Genomic DNA, 22,680 nt, shown 5'->3' with positions numbered 1-22,680 from the left:
GTCAGATTTACAAGTAAGTAACCTTATAAGCAGACGTGATTTCCCTGCTACATGATATTTCCCAACAAGACACAAGCCTTCACACAGGGTTAAATTTGGAGAATTTGCTAATTGGGGGTAACACATTCAAACCTTCAATCTGTATTAATTGTTTATACTCATACAAGATTGAGACATCACGAAAAATATTTATTGAGACACTGTGCCTGGTTCACATCATATTTAATAAACATCAACTGTGTTCAAGTATTGGGGGCCCAGATTGAACACGGCATGGTCTGGTTCCTACGTTCTAGCAGCCCCCAGAATTTAAGTGGCCTTGCAGCTCTTTTTTACGCCAATAACTTTTGGCTCTAGTTTTCCCTGGTTTGGGTAAACTTATTTTTTTCCCTTTATGAATCCGTTTTCTGTTTTCCTGTTCACTCCCCCACCATCATTCTTCTACTCCTTATTTCATTTTCTCCTTTCACCAGCCTATATTCCTCAGTTTTAAAATTCTGCTGAAATTTCTCCTCCTTCAAGGAGCCCTCCCTGAGCGGTCCCGGCTCACCTAGTTGTACCTTTCTCCAGGCTCATGGGGCTAAGGCTACATTATCCCACAGGTGCCTCAAAGTCAACGATGTGAGCAGATGTAATCCATCCTATTGCCCTCATCCCGCCCGTCAGCCTTGTCTTCCTCCAGTGTCCTTCAGGCCAATGATGCTGCTAGTATCCACCCCTGGAGCCCAAACCAGAAGCTGGGGTGGGGGGTGGGACCTGAGACTCCTCTGCTGTCCCTAACCCCAGACTCAATGGTCAGGCAACTCTTTTCATTCAGGTCCTCTTTCTTCCTTATCTTAGTTACCATCTGTCCCCAGTGAGTCCCCTGAAAAGAACACCCTGAAGCAAGGATTTTGGTGCAGGTATTTTCTTTGATAGGTGATGTCAGGAAGCACTGTAAGGAAGTGGGGAAGCGAGATAAGGGAAGGGAGGAGGCAGTAAAAAGTGTGCAAATGAATGCATCACTCCTGAGGGCCCCTTGGGGCTAATCCTCTTGGAGCCCCACTTCCTGAGAGATTTTTAGGGAACGTGCCTCAGAACTGTCTTCCTGAGGCACGAGGAAGCTGGGGTATTGATCCACGACTGAGTTGAGCCCTCCTGTGGGGTAAGACCATGTCCTGAGTGGAGACACACAGGAAGCCGTCAGCATGTGTGGGGACCGTCTGGGGAGAGCTTCAGGGAGGGGGCGTTCCCACAGCAGTGACTACACCTTGACTGCACCTTGACAGTGATTACAGTCTTCCTCACTGGTTGTGCTGCTCCAGTCTTGCCCCCCTCAACTTCTTCCCTAAGCGATCCTTCTAGAATGCCTAATAGATCAAGTTAATTCACCTGCTTTAAACCGTCAGTGATTTCCCATTGCTTTCAGAAAAATTCAAAGGTCCTGGCTTGAGTTAAGGCTTTGCACTGTCTCACTCCCGACCACTCCTCCAGCCTCATCCCCTAGCACTTGATCCAGGCTCCAGGCTCCAGGGACACTACGCTGGCTGTGGCTTCTCTCTCGAGCCTCACTCAAGGGGTCCTTGCCCCTAGCACTTGCTCATAAATATTCAACAAATATTTATTTCATTATCTACTACACACCAGGCCCTGTGCTCGGTATTGCAGATCAATTAAGGAGTCAGCCACAGTTCTTGTCTTCAAGGCGCTCCCTCTCTAAAGGGGAGGAGATAGGCATACATTGGGAATACTCACCTTCCAACTAAGGCGCTGTATTAGAGAAGGGCTCTTGGAGAAAATCATGCCCAAGTGGAGACTCGATGGATAGAGAGGGGTGTACCTTGCAGAGAGGAGGAAGTCACTTGGCGCGTGCAGAGAAACTTCACCGATTTCTGAATGGGGATAGTGAGGTGTCCAGAGGGAAGAGGTGAAGGTGAGGCGGGCCAGGTGGTCTGGATTCCCTGCCTCCTAGGGGGCACGGGCTTTATTCTGAAGATCAGGATACAATAAAAGGGCCCCCTTTTTCATCCTCAGGCTTTCTAGAATCTAAGGGTGTCAAACTCATTTTCACAGGGGGCCACATCAGCCTCACAATTGCCTTCAAAGGGCCAAGTATAATTTTAGGACTGTATAAACGTAACCACTCCTTAACACTTAAGCGACAGCTTGGCAATGCTGCCAGGTAGAAACAAGGTGCCAGGCTGGGTAAAACAAGGTGGAGGACTGGATTCGGTCCACAGGCCTTGTGTTTACCACCCGTGCTCCAGACCCACTGTGGATTGCCTCCTCTAAGCAGCCCTCCCTAAATTCTCTTCCTTCCTTAGATTTATCATCTGTGCTCTTCTAGTACCCTGGGAAACCCCTCTTTTGGTGGCCATTAGGGTGGCTTGTGTTTTATGGTGTATCTCCCCCCAAAGGTGGAAGCCCCTTTGAAGGAAGAGCTGCTCCTCACCTCGATATCGAGGTGCCTAGTACAATGTGAGTCCCTTCAGCTCAGACACACCTGAGTGCTTTAAAGAGGGCTCGAAAGAGTGGGAGGACGGACAGGTGCTGCTCCTCAGCAGTTACCTCCAAGACATAAGTGCTCACATGTGGCCTACGTCACGTTGTGAGCCAGAAGCTCGTATAGACGATGGAGTCCAGGTACGTTCTCGAAACCTGAACAAAGGCTGTGATGGTTTCCTAAAACTGGTGACTTTAATTACAAGTAAAAGTGACTGTTTTGCTAATGGATTTTGTGGTGCTCTAAACTTCTTAACCTTACTCTTCCTTCCTTCTTACCACTCCCTGCAATTCTTCGACAACTGCTTTGATGGTGGGGAGAGAAAGGTGCTTCCTTAGGTGAAGCAAACACTGTTCATTTCTGCTTGGGGTGGACTGAGAGCCAAGTTCTCTGTCTGAGTGACCAACAGCATTTGAATGGGTAGGAGGTGGTCAGTGTGAGCTGAGTCTTCTGTGCCCCAAGAAAGGTAGCTTTTTTGCAAGGGTGGGAGCTGGGGTGGAGCCACCAGAGAGTGGAAACATCTTTTGGAACAGCCTGGTCTCCTTCCAGGGAGAAGGACAGGTGGGAATGAAGGAGCCATTGCTCATTGTCCCCCAAACTCAGACTACCGGTCTCTGAAGGAAAACTGTCTAACTTTTATATTCCTGGAGCAGAGAAGCCACATGCAGCTGGGTTTGCAGCTCCTGGCAGGATAAAAAGCATGCATTTCCACATGACTTGCTGAGTTACACCAAATTTTATTGTGTTCCCCCTGCCTCCCCTCCCCCCCCTTGTCCCTGTGGCTGGCTCCTCTGACCACAGACGACGTGGGGGCCCTCAGCAGCACTCCAGGTTTGTTTTCCAGTGTCTGGTGTTTATGCGCCACTTTTGAGTTGGGTTTTCCCCAGGCCATTGCCTGCTCTTTGAGGGAGGAAGCCTGAGAGCCTCCAGCTTCCTTTGTAACTTCCCAGTTCCTCTGCCCACAGCCTCTTGGAGTCTGTGCACCCACCCCAGTCACTTTGTTTTAAAGTGCTATGGGACTGACTTTCTTTTCTTCGTAGGAAAATCAGCGCTTGGCCGTGTGTCCGTGGCATAAGGCGTGCAGATGTAGGCAGTGCGGCCTTAGAAAGGCTGCGGAGCCGAGCACCCTTCAGGACGAAAGGGCCAACCATGGCTCCCCTCCTAACGACCTTCCTCCACAAAGCGGTGACTCCACCAAGCAGAACAGCTGTCCCATGCACGTCTCCTTTGCACCTCTCAGAAAAGGCGGTATGCAGCGCCGTTGGTAGTTCAAGTCCTCAGTGTCCCCCCCACCCTTAAGCTTTGTGACCTCAGAAGGTCACTTGAGCGCTCTGCTTCCCTTTCCTCTCCTGTAAAATGGGAATAGAAACCGAATCCAGTTCATGGCGATGTTGTAACAAATGAGCTATGGTTGGCACATAGTATTCCGCTGGAGGCACACTGGCCTATGCCTATTAGTAATTAACTGTTACTGATACAAAAGATTAGGAGGTTGTGTCTCTTCCACGACTTGGTTAGTGTGGCCCACCGGAGCCTTCAACCCTCACTCTCTCCGGGCCCGGTCCCAGCCGCCTAACCAGGTACCACTGTGATTGCTCAACAAGGTTGACCTGGGGGACGCCCAGACGCGAGCACAGGTGCGGCCCTGACCACAAAGAGGGCGTGGGCTCCGGTGCCGAAGCCGGGGTTTGGGGAGGCCGTGTGTGCCAAGAGTGGGGTGGGGATGGGGGCCGGCCTGGGCTCCACCGGCCCCGCGGGGGACGCCGAGGGTGCCCCGAAGGACGCTGTCTTGCACGGGACTCCACGACACCGCGAACTCTCGCACCCAAGCCGCGGCCCCGCCCCTCGGAGCCCCGGGTTGGCTGCGGCCCGCGGCCAGGCGCGGCCATTTGCCACGCGCAGCGTCACTGGAGCCGCTCCGCCCGGCCCCCGCGGGCTAGTCAGGGGGGCGGGGGTCGGAGGTCCTAGACGCCGCCGGGACGCCACCCGGCCGCCCCGCCCTCATCAAGTGACCAATATCCCTCCCGGGCGAACACGCCTTCAGAGGAAAGCAAGGTCCATCCCGCAGCCCGGCGCCAAACCGCCGTCATTTCCCTTCCTGTGCTGGATGATCTGTCTCCTCACCCACCCGGAAAAACATAGTCCGCCCCTCTTGTCCTTGTGGGGTAACTCTGGATTCCAGTCGGTGTGACTTAGTCCACACCTTTGTCTTCCCCATTTCAAGACTCTAGGGTCCATCGAGGGGGTAACGCAGCTCCAAAAGGAAACCTTATGATGTGATAGGCGCGAAAGGGATTCGGGAGAAAGGAACGACAAGGCGAGGCTGGCGGAGGGACACCGAGGCCTGTCGCCCAGCGCGCATGCGCGCGTGCGGGAACGAGTTCCGGTCTGGCCGGGGCCTGGCTCCTAAAAATAGCCCCGGTGTGGGGATCCGTGCGCGGATGTCCCGGCGAGTCCCGGGCTGAAGGAGGCGTCTCCGGGCGACGCAGAGCGCTGGTGGCGGGTCCTGGCTGCGGCGTGTGTGCGCCCGCCAGCTGCATTGGAGACACGGTAAGGGCCGCGAACGGTGGGACTGGGTCCTCGGGGCCGGAGGTGTCAGGTCGGCGTTTGAACCAGGGGGCCAGGCAGGGGCTGAGGGGCGCTGGGGCGGGATGCGGTGTGACCGAGGAGGGGAGCCTACCGGCCCCAGGGACACCAGGACAGGGCGGCGTCCGGCTGGCAGGAGGCCGGATGGCGGGCGCTGGGGCGGGCGGCTTGCGGTTAGGCGACCAGAGGTGATCGAGAGGGGTCGGCTCCGAGGGGCGAGGCGCCCGGGGAGGTGGGGGCGGGGTGCCCCGAGGGCTGGCCCGGGGACTGAGGGGGTGTCGCGGGGGGACTGGGCAGCGCGGTCTCCGCTGGTTGAACCTCGCCGAGCACGCGCGGCGTTTGGGGCTGGGGGGCGAGGGTAGACGTCACCTTCTTGAAAGTTGAAGGAGTTCCCTGGGGGACCGCAGCCTCTCCCGGGCGGAACGCCCGAGCGCCCTTTCCTTCCTCGTCGGCTCCGAGGCCGGGGTCTCGCCGGAGGGGTGGACCCCCAGTGTGAGGGGAGTTCTGCGCTGGGGTGGGACTTGAAGAAGTTCCCCCAGTTCTGCTTTGGAAGGTTGTTGGTCTAACGGGGCGGAACATTTAGGTCCGCACTTTCCGTGAGTGTAGATGTCAATGGCGGGGTCGGCATTCGGGGGCGGCGGAGGCGGCCCGGGCCCGGGCCGGGGGCACCTGAGGGTGCCGACAGCGGCCCCTTCGGGGAAGCGTCTCGGGGAAGAGGGGTCCAGGAGGGCGCCGCGTGCTGCCCAGGACGTCCGAGTATCGGCAGACAGATCTCGGCTTGCGGGGAAGGGTTGGTGTGATAGAAACTTTACCTTTGAGTTCGAGTATCACCCGCCTTGGAACCGTGAGAATGCAGTCAGTAGGTGACAGGGTGCAGCCAACTTCGGGGAAGGTGAGCGTTTCTGAATCGGAGAAACCGCGCTCCCCGCGGAGGTGCGGACTGGGAGCGCGACGGCCGAGAGGGGGAGCGAGCCTGCTGCCTCGGGCCGGCGGGGAAGCGTGTGTAGAGCGGAGGGACCTGCGTTTGACTTCACGGTGGGGTCGCGATTCCGGGAACGGCGTTCGCGTCGGGCAGGCCTGCCGCGCTGCGTGAACGACAGACGGTGCGTTTGCTTTAAAACAAATCCTGTCCAATTTTTCGTTGTTCGTTTGTTTCGTTTTGTTTTGTTTTGTTTTTTAAGCGCGGCGTGTTTCCTTTGTGTCTTGTATCGCGCATTACTCACGAAGGGAAGGTTTTTTGGAGCTGTAATTAGGTGTGCAGGACACGGGAGTACTTTCCCTTTAAGAATCCAGCTGTGTTGTTTTGGCGATGCTGAGCACTCCGGTTGTCAGTTTTAAAATCTGTTACCTTGGCAGTACTTGGACAGTCTGTGGAAAAGGTAAACAAAATAGCTTTATTTATTTTTTTTGGAAAGAAAGTAACTATTGTGCTGTTGTAGCTTTTGTTTGTCCATCTTTTGGTTCTGGTTTTTTGTTGTTGTTGTTGGGTATATTTTCGGAGGGCTTAGTCCACTCATTTCTTCAACGGTATGGCAACTTTTGTAGGAAGAAGTAAAAGATGTTTTCGCATGCCACTTTTATGTAGACTTTAGCCCATGTAATGGTCTCAGGTTACGTGTCATAAAATATTAAGATCAGTTTGTTCTGTATGGCGGTGCCCTCGGTGATTCTGGAGTCACTTTGAGTTCTAAGTGAGCATATTGTAAAAAGTTGTGATAATGGTGTTAAAATGATGAAAGTCTTGTGAAGAGTTAAAACTGGGATTTAAATACTTTGTTGTAGACTCAGTCTTTGCGATTAACTATTTGCAAGATTGTTTCCAATAGAAACTTAATTGCTGAAGTAGTCAATGTCTTGAATGGTGCCCACCTGAAACAAATTTTGCGTATCTCATTTAATTCACATGTGTTTAAGACTAGGGTTTTGTGTTTTTTCCCCCAAACTGGAACAAATGTTATGAAATTATATTTAACTCAAATTACTTTCCAGGGAAAGTTAAAAAAAAATTAAATTGTTAAGGGGTGTGAGTGAGGGGTACGGGTTGTTCAGTGGAAAGAAAAGAGCTCACAGGGGCCCAGAAATAATCTGTCACCGGGCTGAATTACCGTTTGAGAATAATCTCTTTCCATCTGCCTCGAGTTTTTATGTTTCCTTAATAGGTATATGTGACAAAGGTTGTTTTTGGTAAATGCAGTAGGAAATAATCTTTTTAAGGTGTTGAGTATTGTGGAGTGGTGTTTTGTTTTTCAAAACAGTTGCATTATGGCTTTGTATTTTCCATTTAGAATGCCATCCAGGTTGCCATTAATTTTATTAACATTCAAGCAATAGCAACATTACTTCGTCGGTTACCGAGAGAGAAATAGTGAAGGGTATTCTGAGGGTGGTTAAGTAATTGTGGGAATGTTTAATAAAACTTGATTTTAAAGTTTGGACTACTTCACTTACATCTTTAGTAGATTTGCCTTCTGATTTACAAGGAGGAGGCAGCTGGAAACAAACTTGTTATTGGGAAGGAGCATGCTGTCCGTTAGCTTTTAAAAAGCCTTTTATTTTTTTTTTCCTTTTTTTCTTTTCCCCTCCCTTTGCTGCTTTTAATCTGACAGGGCATACAGTGATGATGGTTCTCCATTGTCTGTGGGCATTTATTCTGCCTGGTAATCAGACCAAACCCCTGTATGTTTTTCACAGGATATACTCATGGTGCCTATGAATGTTACAAAGTCTAGCTGAAGCTTCTTTATCAGTGATGGGGCAGTGAAAATACTTCTCCCTGGGTTGAAAATGATCAGTCCTGCTTTTCTCTAGATTAGAAAGCAAATCTGTGAACATTCTTAGTAAATGGAGATGTTTAACTAATTAGAGAAATAGAAATAGGGAAAATCATATCCATCTCCCAGTTGGATGGCGTCCTGCAAAGGGACACTCGAAGGTGTGCTGATCTGCATGCAAGTCCTCGTGAAGGAGGACTTTCAGTGCTCCACTGCTGACAAAGTTACGAGACTTCCATAAAATCCAAAGGAATTACACTACCTACCCTTGGAATTGCTAGAATTCAATGAAATAAGGGATGTGAAAGTTTCTAACACACTGCCCGAGGCTTCATGTACAAAAACACACGTTCCCTGTATTCCTTTCTCCATACATCCCTTTTTTCCCCACGAGATGACACTGGTGCTTTGCCTAACACTTGTCCGCGTGGTGCCTGTGACCACAGGCCTCCATTTAGTGTGTAAGTGCAGGAGAATGCACACGTATTTGTTTGGGATACAATACCCTACCCCAGCCTTTAAACTCACTGTCCGGTTACACATAAAATGTTGAGTTGGCTGTTCTACATTACGTTTGCGATCTGTAATCATTGTTTAATTCTAACCTCCATAACCTCCCCAAACATTAAGAAAGTTAGAGTTAAATGTAAGTATTTTTCTTACTCTTTAGCGAAATATGTCCTTTAGGAATTCCCTGTGTCTTTCAGATACAGTAATTAAAAATTAAAATTAGAAAAATATTTTTATAACATAGCCGGAATAGGTATGTTTTAAACATAGCTTTTTAGTAGGTAATCTACAGGATGGGGCAAAAGCAGGTTTGCAGTTGTGAGTGTGTGAAACAGTTTATTCTATTATTATTAATTGTATTATTTTCCATATGAACAACTGTAAACCTGTTTTTGCCCTACCCTGTATAATTTTTTGTACTTCATTTTACCTGCTTTGTGGAACTAAATGATTTTATCTGCGTGTGCTTTATCTGTGTCCTGTGTAATATGTGGACCTGTGTCCAGTTTATTATAATTCAGTGTAAACCCATTTGTTAATGTCTTATGCATACCACATGCGTATGTTGACACATAGTAGATACTGTATTTTAATATAAATATTTGTTGTTTACTGATTTTAATATTTACTGGCATTTAATGACTTCAATTGATATTTATTGAACTTCAACTTTTATTTAATATTATCTTAGTAATCACTTGATGAAATCATAGGCATGTAAGTTAAAAAATTAGCTGCTTTTGAGGTGGAATATTTGAACACTGGTGTATGACAGCAGGTAACTAACTTCTTTAGTTTATTAACTGATGGTGCTGAACGCCAGGGGAGCTGTTAGCACAGGTGAGAGACAGGCACTAATCAGACTTCTAATGAACACCAACCAAGGCCCATCTTCTTACGGTTGTTTTGAATCAGTACTAATTTTATTTTCTTCCTCATACAAAAATATCAACTTTAATCTGTGAACCTAAAAAACACCCCCAAACCTTAACCATCAATAAAGTTAGGTTGTGAGGAATATTTTCGTAGTGGGTGGTAAATTTATACTGCCTGAGCCGGATCCTTTTACCAGGTTATTTTTGTTACCAGCAGCATGCTTGTGGAGGTTGGCTTGGATTACTTTTGAGGCATGATTTGTGACCCTTGGAACAAAGGGATCCTCCTCATGGAACCTGGGAAGGTAACTGTTGGCTTATTAAAACAAGGTGCTCTTGCGTTGACTAATACTGTGTTCGCCTCTCACTTCTATGCCCCTCCCTGACATTCCATCTTTTACATAGAGGTGGGGATCCTACTTCTAAAACTCAGATCTAAATGCCGTTTTGTTTTTTTTTTTTTTTTAAGAGAAGCTTTGAAAGCATAGAAAATTAGTAGAGAGGCAGTCATTTAAGGGATATGAGATTTGCTTTAAAGTCATACCGTCTTAGTAGAATACCCATTCTAGGACTTAATGCTCTCTGGCAAGTTCTCGATCTTTTCGCAGCTCAGTGTATAAAATAGTGATTATAAAGTTATCTACTCTGTAGAGTTGTTGAGATGATTAAATGAGACGTGTATCGGAAAGGCTTTCGCACAATGCTCGGTACCTGAAATGCGGTGATTTTTGCTCCCTGCCACTGCTATTGTTACCCCACTGCGATTGCTGATATTTCAGTCAGCGTTCCCTTCATCATAGGGTTCTGTCCTGTCTGTCCAGGTTCATTGTCAGCCGCTGCCCTTCAGTTTCTCTGACCCAGTTAAGGCCAGCTGTTTGCTCTTCCCTGACAAGGCCATGAATGCTGATGATTGCCACTTTTATTTTTCTAGCCCAGAATTTTCCCTGAGTTTGATATCCACTTGGGAATTGAGTTGGAATTTCAAACATAATATTAGCCATATGACTAAAATATAGCTATTTATTCCTTTCCCCCATCTTCTTCTTCCCCCGTACCCCCAAACCTGGTGTCTTTGCTGGCTTTTTCTCTCTCAGCAAATGGCAGTACTCGAGTCAGAGAAACTTAAGCTATCTTTCTAGATTCATTTCTTTTCTCTCAAGTCCTATCCACAAGTTCTGTTGTTCCCTCAGAATTTATCTTGAGCCAATCCACCACTCTTAGTCTTCGCTGCCACCTCTTAATTTCAAGGCATCATTATCCCTCGCATGAATTACTGCGGTAGCTCCTAACGGGGCTTCTTGTTTCTTTTCTTGCTCCTTAGAAGTTCTTTTTATCACACAGCAGCTCCAGGGATTATTTTAGGAGCTAAATCATGTCATTTCTCTGCATAGAATCTTCCTGTGACTTACCATTCCTCTCGAAATGGAGCCTGTATTCCTTTCCTTGGCCTGAATGGCCTTGATCTTTCTCCTTCTCACCCTTCTTCCTCTCATCGATCGTTCTTCTCCTCATTCCTTGGATGCCAGCCACAGGGACCCCTCAGTGTTCTTTAAACACGGTATGTTCTTATTTTAGGGTCTTTTGCACTTTTTGTAGTACCTATTAAAATGTTCTTCATAAGACTGGTATGTCTGAATCCTTTGGAACTTGGCGGAAATCTCACTTTGTCAGTCAGACCATCTTGTTGCTTAATGTCGTACTTCGTTAGTTACTGTCTCACACATCTTATTTCCTTTAAGATACTCATATGTATGCATATCACTTGGAAGACAGTAAGTACTGGGCTGAGTGCTTCGGTATCCTGGTTCGTGTTGGTGCCGGGAGTCGGCATGCTGCTCTGCTCAGGTGCCTGTTGCACCATTCATTCTTTAAGTTGTAGCTCAAATGTCATCTGTGATACCAGTTTTAATCTCTCTAGAGAAGTTTTTCTCCCTTGCTCTTGATACACTATTTGCAGGATAAATACCACTTTAGAATATCTGGAGTATGCCAGTTGATGTCATTCTCTCCTGCTCGGTTGAGCTCCTGCATCAGAGACTGTCTTGCTGTTTGTATGCTCAGTATTCTCCAGGCTATCATGGTGTGAGTGAATGCTCAGTAAAGGCTGAAGTTTCCCTAACTACTGGGTTGGCCAAAAAGTTCGCTTAGTTTTTTTCTGTATGATGGCTCCAGGAGTGCTTAGTTGTCTTTTAACTTCATTCAAAACAATTTTGTTAGATTGCACTGTGACAGCTGTCATATCAGCATGCATTAAAGAAAACTTACCAAAATTAGTGAATTTTTGTGCAACCATTTTAATATTTAAGATGGAAGAAAGTATGCAATATCTTTGGCATATTATGTTTTATTATTTCAAGAAAGGCAAAAATTCAACAAACGCAAATAAAGATGTGTGCAGTGTATGGAGAAGGTGCTGTGTGCAGTGTATGGAGAAGGTGCTGTGACTGATCGAACACGTCAAAGGTGGTTTGCGAAATTTCTTGGTACTATCGACACTTTGGCCAAATAATTCTTTGCCGTGGGGCTGTCCTATGCATTAGAAGATGTTTGGCAGCACCCCTGGCCTCTACATGCTAGAAGCCAATAGCGTGGCATAGTTGATATACTCAAAATATCCAGAACAATAAAGTTATTGGTGAAAATGAAAAATGTGTCTCATATTTTATGGAAAAAACCCATACACACTTTTTTGCCAACCCAATAAAACGACCAATCAAATCTAGTTTTCCCAGTTCGCCCTTAAACATCACAAAGGTACTTTCCCGACTATAAAGTCCTATCTTATGAATTTGTATGCATATTAACACACTGTCATCAGCATTCTGGGTCAGGGCGGTGATCTCAGAGCTGTCGAGCGCGAGCGGCATTTCCTGATATTCCATTTTGCCTTCCACATGGGCAGCGAGTGGCCGTCTTACCGAGGGCTCTATTTCCAGCTTGAAACACCTATCCCTGTAAAAACCTGGCTAGACAGTGTAGTTGGTCACCAGTCGCTCCTTCCTAACCAACCATCCCCTCCATTTCCTCCCTTTAGCTTATCCACCGAATTTTGTGTCACTTCAGAAAGGCTCGGGGAGGGACTCTGCAATTTAACACAGGGTACCTGAAGTAGGGTACTAATTCAACTGTGTTGCTAACGAAGGTTTACGGGGAGCTTTTGTGGCTGGTACTAGGAACGCAACACCGTTCGTGATAGTGAAAATCATTCCACATTTTAAACAGCTGCCTTACAAATGGGCTTTTGGAATATATCCCATTTGCAAGTTGGGGACTACTTTAGCAAAATGTTGATTTTGATACCGAAAACCTTTTTCTTAATAGTGTTAACCTTAATTTGACATGGATTATGAAGGGGAAGGAAAAGAAGAATCTGGGAGTTAAGATCTTGTCGTTTAGAAATGGCTCAGTTACCCAAAGGAAACTTTGAGTATTGGCAAAAAGGCGTTTTGTTTTGTTTTGTTTTAAACTTTTTGTTTTGGAGAAAACTTAAAAGGTACGGGAATAGTACAATGAACTTCCATATGCCTGTCACCTGCAGTCACCAAGTGGTAACATGTGGCATGTTTGCTTTATTACTCTTTGTGTTTGCAGAGTGGCCCCAAAGTCTGGAACCAGATACTAGTATTCATTTTATTTCCAGTTTGGCGCTCCTTGATTACGTCCTCTGGAGTGTGTCACAGGCTTCCCATTTGGTGTGAAGCATCACAGGCGCACACACAGGGGACGGACGGAGATGCTGCACCAGTGCACCGCGTGCTTCGATAACTACGGAACTGTGCGTTAACTGTACAAGGTCATTGGACATCTGTCTGTCCTGTAAAGGAATGGCAGGGATACACTCTACACATCTCCTTTTGGGTCTTCTCCTTCCTCCTCTTTGTTTCCTCTTACTCTTGTAAATATTGTCATTATTGAACCGTTTGAGAGTGGGTTGCACGAGGCATGGTCCTATTGCATTACAATTGTCATTGCATTATAGTTACCATGTCTTGTCTCCTTTAATCTGAAACAGTCCTTCAACATTTTTTCCTGTTCCCTGACCTTAAAAGGATTGGAGAGTCCAGAACCCTTGTTTTGTGGGGTGTCTGGTGGTTTGTGTTCATCATGCTGCTCCTTTGTTGTCAGACTCTGGCTGTGCACTTCCGGCAGGAATACCAGGGAAGCGATGCTGCAGCCTCACTGCACACTACCTTAGGAGGCCGGACGGTGTCAGTTTGACCCACTGTTGGTGATGGTTACTTGGGCCGCTTGGTTCAGGTTTGCCTGCCAGTTTTCTCCTTATAAAGTTATCATTGTCATCTTTGTTATTATTGAATAATTTGTGGGGAGGCAATTTGAGGCTGTAAAAGTTCAGTCCTCCGTAAAGTGGTCATATAATAGTTGCACCATTCATGGGTGATTCTTGCCTGAATCAATTATACAATGGTTCCAAAATGGTGTGTTTGTATTATTCCTGCCACATTTATTAGTTGGCATTTTATTCTGTTGTAAAGAACAGCTTACCCTTCTTGTTTGCTTTTTTAATACCAATATAAATGCACATACGCTATTAGTGTTAGTACAGTATTCATTTTGATGTTCCACGTTCACTCACATTTGGTCAGTGGGTGCCCCTTTGGCTTAACTCATTGATTGCGTTCACCTCTTCCTGTCATTTTTGGAGCACTTCCTTCTTTTGGGACAAAATATTCCAGACTCATCCTCTGCCTTCCCTACTGCTGTCTTAGACACAGCCGCTTCCTGCAGGAGTTCTGGTTCCTTTGATCGCTTAGGGTGTGTAGAAACGTAGAACCGGGCTCTAGACATGCTTGTTGATAGCGAGGTTTTAGATTCCTTCAGCTGGCCAAGCTAAGGAGTTTTGAGTGATTCCTCAGGCAGTAGACTGTAATTTCTCTTTACATTCCTGAAACTCTTTAGAAGAAAGTCTTCTCCTTTGCAAATGTTAACAATTTAAGTGACTCCTTTCACCTAATTTTTCTGTTTAATTTTGTAATGGTTGGGTGTTGTTTTTCAAAACACTTTAAGCTTCTTGGGAGAAAGAATCCTATTTTATGTTTCTTTTTGTAGTCAGTGACTATGTTCCACAGCGCCCTGAATACAGTTGATACCTATGTTGTTTATAACATATAATTATATAAATGACTCAGTCAGTATTATCTTTATTACTCTTACACCATAATTAAATATTCTTATAACACTTAGGTAATTTTGTGGATTCTTTAAAGTGAATTGGTGATTCATTTGTTCTGTTTTTAGTAACTCTGCTGTCCTAGAAGAAATGAAAAACTTTAATGTTTTTCCACTTCAAAATTTAAAACGCTAATTCCTGAGATTAAAGTATGTAATTAAAGAACATCAAAATGCCTAATCTTGGCATTGCTCTTTTATAGTGTTTTGTTCTTTAGCCAGTAATAACCTCTCTGGGCATCACTTTAATTAATTAAATGAGTTGATAGCTAGATCGTTCTTAACTTTACATGCTTGATACCTAATTAACATTGAATTGTTTATGAAAGTAAAATTAAGAGCCACAAAGTATAGTGGAAGGAATATTGTGCTCCTGAGCCAGCACTCGTTGGGTCTTACTTAATTCTCTGCAATGTATTTCTTAGTAATAATGGTCATTACCGATTTCCTCAGTCCACTGGGCTGGGTGGTGAGGCCTCCCAGTGACCAGGCTTGGCTTTCACAGTTGTATGGGTGGGAGTGTGGACGTATCCATATGTGCAGTCCACTGTGTTGTGTGCTTGATTTGGGCAGTGCAGACTTCTCCAGGAACACAAAGAAGGGGCGATTCACCCAGTTTAACTGCAGCAGAATTTATTCCAGAGGAATTAACACCTTCAATTTAGGTTGAAGCCTGCAGAGAGAATAGCATGGCTTTGTGAAGAGGGAGGGTAGTGTTCATCAGGCCTGTGTTAAGGACAGAGACACACTTAGAGAGCTTGAATTGCTTGGGGAAACTCAGAGTACTAGTGTGGGTGGATCAGTGCGGAGAGGGCAGGCCTCAGGGAAGGTGGGCTGAGAAGGTAAAGGGAGGGGGCAGGTTTTGAAGAGTCCTTAAGCTACGTAAAGGAATTTGTGTTTCAGCCTGGGGGAAATGGAAGCATCTTCAGTCTGGAAGGAGACTGATTAGAAGGATAATAGGGATTGCACTGTGGAGAATTCTTTGGAGAGGCTAAAACTAGTAGGCAGGGACAGTAGAGGGTGTTAGAGCAAGTTCTTGGTTGTTAAAAGGGGTGAGGTGGCCTGGAGTACCATATGGGGTGAGGGTTGAGGAGATGGGCGGATTGGAGAGATACAGAAGGCAGAATGGAAGGACTCAGGGAGGGAGGGCATGCGGAAGGTGAAAGAAAGAGTCATGGGTGCAGTGAGGTATTTGGGCAACTGAGGGAATGAAGGGCCAGGTCACTGAAAAAGGAAGCACAGGAGGAGGAACAGGCTTGAGGAGACTATGTGTCCCTTGTGGGAGAGTGCCAGGGTGGATAAAGGGGCATGTGGGAGTGGGGTGTATAGTTCAGTTCCAGGAGTGCACAGGTCCTGGTCATGACAAGCCCAGCGATTTGGCTGTGGAGTGGGTATTTGGAGAGGACTGGAAGTGAGGGAATGAAGTGGGCAGGGAACGGAAAGGTTTATCTACAGGAGTGTAAGGAGTAGTCTTGTTAACTCATTCTTCTCTTGTCTTTGTGATCTGGGTGCTTCTGAGAAGTACCAGTCTTTCCATTTCAGAATGCCTTTCCGTTTGCTTGGGTTGATTTGATGCTTTGTTATGATTCATTTGGGATTTTGCATTTTGGCCCTAATACCATAGGAGTGATGGTATTACACCAGGAGGCACATTGTATATCAGCAGGTACATGATGTCCGTGTCTTATTACTGGTGATGTTAATTTTGATCACGTGATTAAGGTGGCCTCTTACTGGTTTCTTCATTGTGAAGTTGTTTTTTTTTCTTTGAAAATGATATTTTGGGGGAGAGTCTATGTTAAATTTCCTGTTTCCCTTCAGACTTTCACCCACTCATTTTAGCATCCACCAGTGGGATTTACTACAGCAGTTATTTCTGTCATATTTACCTAATGGTGATTTTGTAGTTTTTTTCCTTCATTTACCAATTGAAAGTCTTTTATAATGAAGAGTTGTCCCTTCTCTTTCATTTAGTCATTTATTTATATTAGTACAGTCCCAAATATATTTTGTAGGTTATATGTTACACTCTCATTATTTATGTTATTGCTCAGATCATCCAGCTTTGGTCATTGAGAGCTCCTTCTGGTTGGCTCCTGTGTCCTTTTGACCTGTCTGCATTCTTTTTAAAGAACTTCTTACTTTCTGAAGTACTGTGAGAGACTGCATCCAGGCTTAACTTGTAGTTGCCCTGTCCCAATCCCATGACTGTCTTCTTTCCCAAAGAGCGCTGGCTTTCATTGGAGGGTAGCATTTAGATACCCAGATCTGGGAGCTGGGTGTGCTCGTTGCTACCGAGGTGTCTTTGTTTCTAGGCCTTCTCCTAGAGCTTAGGGACACATGTGTGTGCACGTGCACACCTGCAGTCCGTTCTATGATACGGCCTGTGTGTTCCCAAATTCCCTGAGCCACCTGCAGCTGTGCAGCACGTACCGCAGGGCTGTGTGGGTCTCTGGCTGGTTGGAGCATCGTCCCGCATGCTGAAAGGTGTGGGTTCCATCCCTAGTCGGGGCCCATATGGGAGGCAACCGATGGATGGATGGATGTCTGTCTGTCTGTCTGTCTGTCTGTCTGTCTGTCTGCCTGCCTGTCTCTTCCTTCCTCTGTTGAAAGTCAATAAACATATCCTCAGGTGAGGATTAAAAAAAAATACAGGGCTAATGGGATTGATGGAGTTAGGGGAACAAACTCAAAAACGTTGTCAGTGACACATTAAAAAGAAAGAGTAGGAACCTAGTAAACCTATGTAAAATAGCAGCATGGTTTGACATGTCAGACGGTTAAGTAATACTAAATACATAGCAAGTACAATATCTCACTGTGCTAAAAAATGTAAGTGTGCTTATGTGAGTGAGTGTCTGAAGGGTGGTAAGTGACTGGAGTAACCCTGGCTGGGTCACGCTGTCCCCGTAAGCCAAGGCTGTGGGTCCGCTCTCTAACCAGGCACAGGCAAGAATCAACCAATGGATGTGTAAGTAGGTGGAACAACAAACTGATATTGCTCTCCCTCGCCCTCTAGTCAATAGATAAAAAACAGCTGACTGTGGGGTTGTGGATGGGGAGTTGTCTCAGATCAGGTGAAGCACAGCAGCAGGTGTGGCTGGCTGCGGCTCATCGCGCAGGCGGTGGACCGTGGTAGCGCATTTTTATTTGAGTCACGTCTCCCGTGGGTGACTCGCAGTTTGTTCCTGACTTCAGTAATAATGTCTAAGTTTTTCCCATTTCTTCTTGGCATTCAGCTAGCTTTTTTGTGTTTGGTCCATTTTTTTGTTTTTAATGTTTGAATTTCTGATTCAGCGATTTTCATATCCTCAAATACTTGTTTGAATATATTTAATTGTGTTTGGAGTATTGACTTACCTTTTCTTCCTGCTTTGAGGTTGTTTTGGGTAGGGGGTTTTCCTCTGTTGATATGTGTCAAATTCCTGATTTTCTGGGCTTTACCTTTCCTTTGTTTATGCTTATGGTATTGGGGTGTTTTGCAGTGTTCCCAGATTATGGGTGCCCTCTTCTGTCAATATACAGCTGGCCAGTGGTTGGGAAACTTCAGTGCTGCGATTCTCTTTGGTCTTAAAACAGCTTACATTTTCCCTTTTTCTCTTTCCCTTTACTCTCCATTTGCCAGAGGATGTTTCCCCCTTCCCTTTGCCCATTTTCTTCACCAGAAGCCACGTGTTGCAAAGTTCTGCCCTTCTACGTGGCAGCTGGTGCCTTCACCTGGTGCCTGCTCCTTCAGGTCACCAGAACTTTGAACCACTCGTCCCAATTCTGGTGCTCCAGACACGTTTCCAGTATTTTCAGATTTAGAGTGGGTTTAATATTTCCGGTGGTCCTGGTAAATGACCCCTAGGCCCCTTTGCTAGCCTCCTTGCCCCCAAGCCTTGTGGCTGAGTACGCTTAGAGGGACTGCCTGAGACATCAAACGCTGGAATTTGGTGAATTTTCTGTTTTCATTCACAGTTAGTTTGCAGTATCAGCATTCTGTGTCTTCAGGCTATGCTGAAAGCGTGGTTTTGTGTAGAATTTCCTTTCCCTTTGTCTTTTTCATATGATTTAGGGAAGTATTTTTGGAGTTACTTAGATATTCTACAACCATTGTTCTCAATAAAGTCTCTTCTTTTGGGGAAGAGTGTGTGGGAACCTATTGATTTATGCCAGTGATTTTCACCTGGTGCTCCATACCACTCCGGCGTGCCGCAAGAATTTTTAAAACATGGAGTGCCTGACTATTTGGTCAGGGGCACTGACCTCTTTTCCCTTAGATTGTCAAATTTAAGGGAAATTGTTGTCAAAAAAATGACAACAGCCAACACAAGAATAGCCGCCTGGTGTGAATGAATTAAAATTATACCTATTTTTTTTATCAGATCAGCAAAAAATATATTTGTTGGTGTGCTGCAGAATTTTAGTAATTTATGTGTGCCCCAAGGTGGAAAAGGTTGAAAATTGCTGCTTTATGCTGTCAGGGCTACAAAGCTTTTAGTTCAGAAAAGACACGGGCAGTCACCTGCCACTGGTGAGCTAGACGCTCCAGAACGTCCCTTGTATGAGAAGTAAACTAACTAAATACAAATAATCGGACTGCATTTTGATGGCATGCAAATACAGGTTCTGGGCGACTGCAAGAGCCGTGAGTGCTTTTTTTCTGTAAAGCACGGCTATTAATTCAAAGGTCTGTTTTTACGACGTGTAATGGAAATGCCACGGTATTATTATAACACGAATGAGTTGCAGGCCTGTATTCAGCCGTGGGCTTTGGTACGGCTTTATTCTAATGGCAGTTTAACATGTGAAGTTTTCAGAAAAGGTAACGTCTCAATTTAGGATTTAACCGATAGATTTTAACTTCTTTGAAGATTAGGCCCCATGTACTTTTAAAAATTATTTTTCTATCCTCCTTTGGTTTTCTCAGTTTTATTTTATGATCTTGATAGTTGTCCTTTGATTATAATAAATGGTTAAGTGTGGGTTATTCCCTGCCTCTATACGCCTTACTTTGTTTAATGAGGTGGCACTATATCTGTTTGTGGTAGCTCAAGTTAATTGGTCCTCTGTTTTTCATGCCTTTTAACATGAGAAATTTAACAAAAAGTTGGAATTATACGTGGGAGTATTTTATGATTGGTTTCTAGAATTTAACTATTTAAAATATTTCCCTTTAAGCGTTTCTTTTTCTAGAATTAAAAAAATTTTGTCAGTGTTTTATGTTGTAGGAGTAGAAATGGACTTGTATTTCTTTAAAAAAAGAGCGGAAGCCGTGTGAAGAGGTGTTGGGCCTCCTGGGAAGTTCAGGGGACAGGGGTGGAGGTGGCAGGGCACAGGGGACGATGGCGTTTCTTGGCATGCGAGCACGATCTTCTCTTTCCGGGACTGTGTAAGAACCCAGCTTTTACGCCTTACTCAGGCTGGAACTGCTTTACTCTAGTTGACAGGATTAGTCTTGCCTTTCTCTTATCTTCGCATTTTTTTGTCACGTTAAACTCCAGTGCTTTCCTGTTTTCAAGGTTGTGCGTAATTGTGTTGTGCCCAGCTGTCTATCCTGTGCCCCACTTTGCCCTTTCTGTTCACACCTACTCGGGCTTGTGTCATCTTCCTTTCTTACCTCCCGCAGTCGAACAGCCCCTGGCTGCTTAAAAATCACCGTCTTCCTTGGAGTGCTTGCCTCTGTGAGATTTTACTGGCTTAAAGATACTGTTTCTTGTGACTTACTATTTATTTATATGCTTATGAATCTTTGTAAGGCTTTCGCACTTTCTTTTCAATTTTAGTATCAGATATTAAGTGACTCCAAATTTTATCCAAACCTTCTAATTGGCTTTTGTCATAATGTTTGCCTTTCTGTTTTTGTGAACAGAGTGACGAGGTTCTGTCATAGGAATGCTGTTAACGAACTGATTTCCACTGACATTCATGTGTTCTGCCTGTCCATTTTCTGGGCTACTTCTTTACGATTGCATTGCCCCTTCAATAAGTAATTGTAATTATTATGATGATGCTGATTAAAAAACCAGCCCAAGTGATTAGTTACCACTTCCTGAGCTTACACTGTACGCCAGGCACTGCGCCAAGCACATTATGTGCCCATTTAATGCTCACAACTAAATTCAGGATGGTTAGGCACTACCGCCACAGCAGAGGTGAAGACCCCAAGACTGAAAGGGTGATGTGCTCCTTGTCCTTGGTCTGAACTTGGTGAAGTTGGAACCCTATGTGTATGTAGAGCTTTCCGGTGTTCAGGGCCGGCTTTCCTAATGTGTGAGGTTTGGAGTTTTGTATGTTCTCTGGCGGGGGCTCAGAAATGTGCAGGTTTATTCGTAAGTGGAATCATACAATACGAACTCTCTAGTGTTTGGCTTTTTTCTCTGACCAAGATGTCTCTGATTGGTTCATGCATGCATCCTATCAGTACTGTTCCCTTTGATGTCTCCACCACAGCTTCTCCGTTCACCTTTCGTGGATGCTCTGGCTGTCTCCAGGTTGGAGCCGCCATGAATAAACCTCCTGTGTACGTGTGAGCACAGCCTTGGTGTGGACATACGCTTTCATTATTCTTGGGCAGAGACCAAGGAGAGGGATTCTGGGTCATGTTAGGGATATGCTGACCTTACAAGCAACCGTAAAACTGCTTTCCGAAGTAGTTGTATAGGGTTATAGCCCCACCAGCAATGAGAGTTGCAGTGTCTCCATATCTTCAGCAACACTTTGTGTTGTCGGCCTTTTTTGGGTTAGCTACTTTAGTGAAAACACACTGGCCCCCTCCTTATCCATGGGGGGGACAGGTGGGGGTACATTTCAAGGCCTCCAGTGGATGCCTAAAGCCAGGGGTAGTACCGGACTTATATATACTATGTTTTTTTTCTATACATACTTTGATGACGTTAAATGTACACATTACAGTAAGAGATGAGCAACAATAACTAATAGAACAATTCTGACAACATACTTTAATAAAAGTTATATAACGCAGTCTTTCTCAAAATATCCTATTGTGTTATACTCACCTTTTCACTCAGAGGAAGCACTTTAGGGCTTCTCTTTGGGGCCACTGTTAAGTGAAGTAAGGGTCACTTGAACATAGGCTGTGATACCAGACAGTGTATCTGGTAGCCTCGGGGTGACTCATGGGCGGGGAGCATATACGGTGTGGATGATTCACATCCCAGGTGGAACAGAGCTGGACAGCGTGAGGTTTCATCACCCCACTCAGAATAGTGTTCAGTTTGAAACTAATGCACTGTTTATTTTTGGAGTTTTTCATTTCACATTTTTCCGACCGTGACTGAAACCCCAGAAAGTGAAACCACAGTTAAGGGGGGACTACCGTGCACTGGCATCTCAACTGTAGTTTTCAGTTGCATTTCTCTGATGAGTAATGATGTTAAACATTTTTTATTTACTGGTTGGTTGTTGACGTGTCTTGTTTGATGAAATGTCCAAATCTTTTTCCCATTTTTAATTGGGTTGTTTGCCTTCCTATTACTAAACTATAAGACATCTTTATATATTTTGGATAGAAGTTGTTTTTTTTTTTTTTTTTTTAATTCTCACCATTGTAGAACATTTTCTACCACAGTGGCTTGATTTTTATCTTCTTATGGTGTCTTAGGAGAAGCGGAAGGTTTTATTTTTCATAAAGTGCTGTTTGTCAACTTTTTCATTTATAGTACTTGCTCTTTGTGGCCTTTGTGATACATCTTTGCCTTATATGGGACAGTGGACTTTATTTATTTTTTTGCTGCCATGTGTTTTGGAAGTTTCACAGTTTAGCTTTTACATAGGTCTGTGATCCTTTTTGCATTAATTTTTGTGAATGTGATGAGGTAATATCAAGATTCATCTATTCTTGCACTGTTTGTTGATAGGCTTTTCTTTTCCTGTTGAATGAATTACCTTGGCACCTTTGTTGAATGCAAATGACCATATGTGTGTGGAGTTATTTCTGGATTCTCTATTCTGTTCCATTGATTTATGTTTTCTCTCTTTCTCTCTATTTTGTTCTAAACACAGCAGGCTGTATCCTCCAATCTTACTTGTTTACATAATTATTTTTAACTATTATACATTGGAATGACCTTTGTCAATTTCTACAAGAATGCTTGCTGGGATTTTGGCTGGGATTGTGTTGAATCAATTTGGGGAGAATCAGTATCACACTAATAGTGGCTGAGTGTTGTGATCCAGGAATGTGATAGGTCTCTCTCTTCCTTAATTTCCCTCCGCAGTGTTTTCCAGGTTTCAGGTTAATAGTCTTGCACACATGTTGTTACAT

The 22,680-nt window shown here is 45.0% G+C and overlaps 1 protein-coding gene across 6 annotated transcripts in view; it reads left to right on the top strand.

Annotated features, from left to right (window-relative positions):
* Positions 1 to 4,447: 4,447 nt before the first annotated feature.
* Positions 4,448 to 22,680, top strand: part of MEF2A (myocyte enhancer factor 2A) — a 102,899-nt gene continuing 84,666 nt past the window's right edge. For 2 of the 6 annotated variants that reach the window (XM_045196631.3, XM_045196630.3), the window contains exon 1: positions 4,451 to 5,032. The gene's annotated coding sequence lies outside the window, so the exon portion shown is untranslated. Of the gene's footprint in view, positions 5,033 to 22,680 lie in introns of all 6 variants that reach the window. The other 4 variants (XM_045196633.3, XM_045196632.3, XM_024561611.4 and 1 more) reach the window with 4 other exon arrangements.

The sequence above is a fragment of the Desmodus rotundus genome, chromosome 10 (genome assembly GCF_022682495.2).
Source record: "Desmodus rotundus isolate HL8 chromosome 10, HLdesRot8A.1, whole genome shotgun sequence".
Lineage (NCBI taxonomy): Eukaryota > Metazoa > Chordata > Mammalia > Chiroptera > Phyllostomidae > Desmodus > Desmodus rotundus.
The sequence above is the reverse complement of the archived record's forward strand: the minus strand, read 5'-3'. Positions and strand labels throughout refer to the sequence as shown.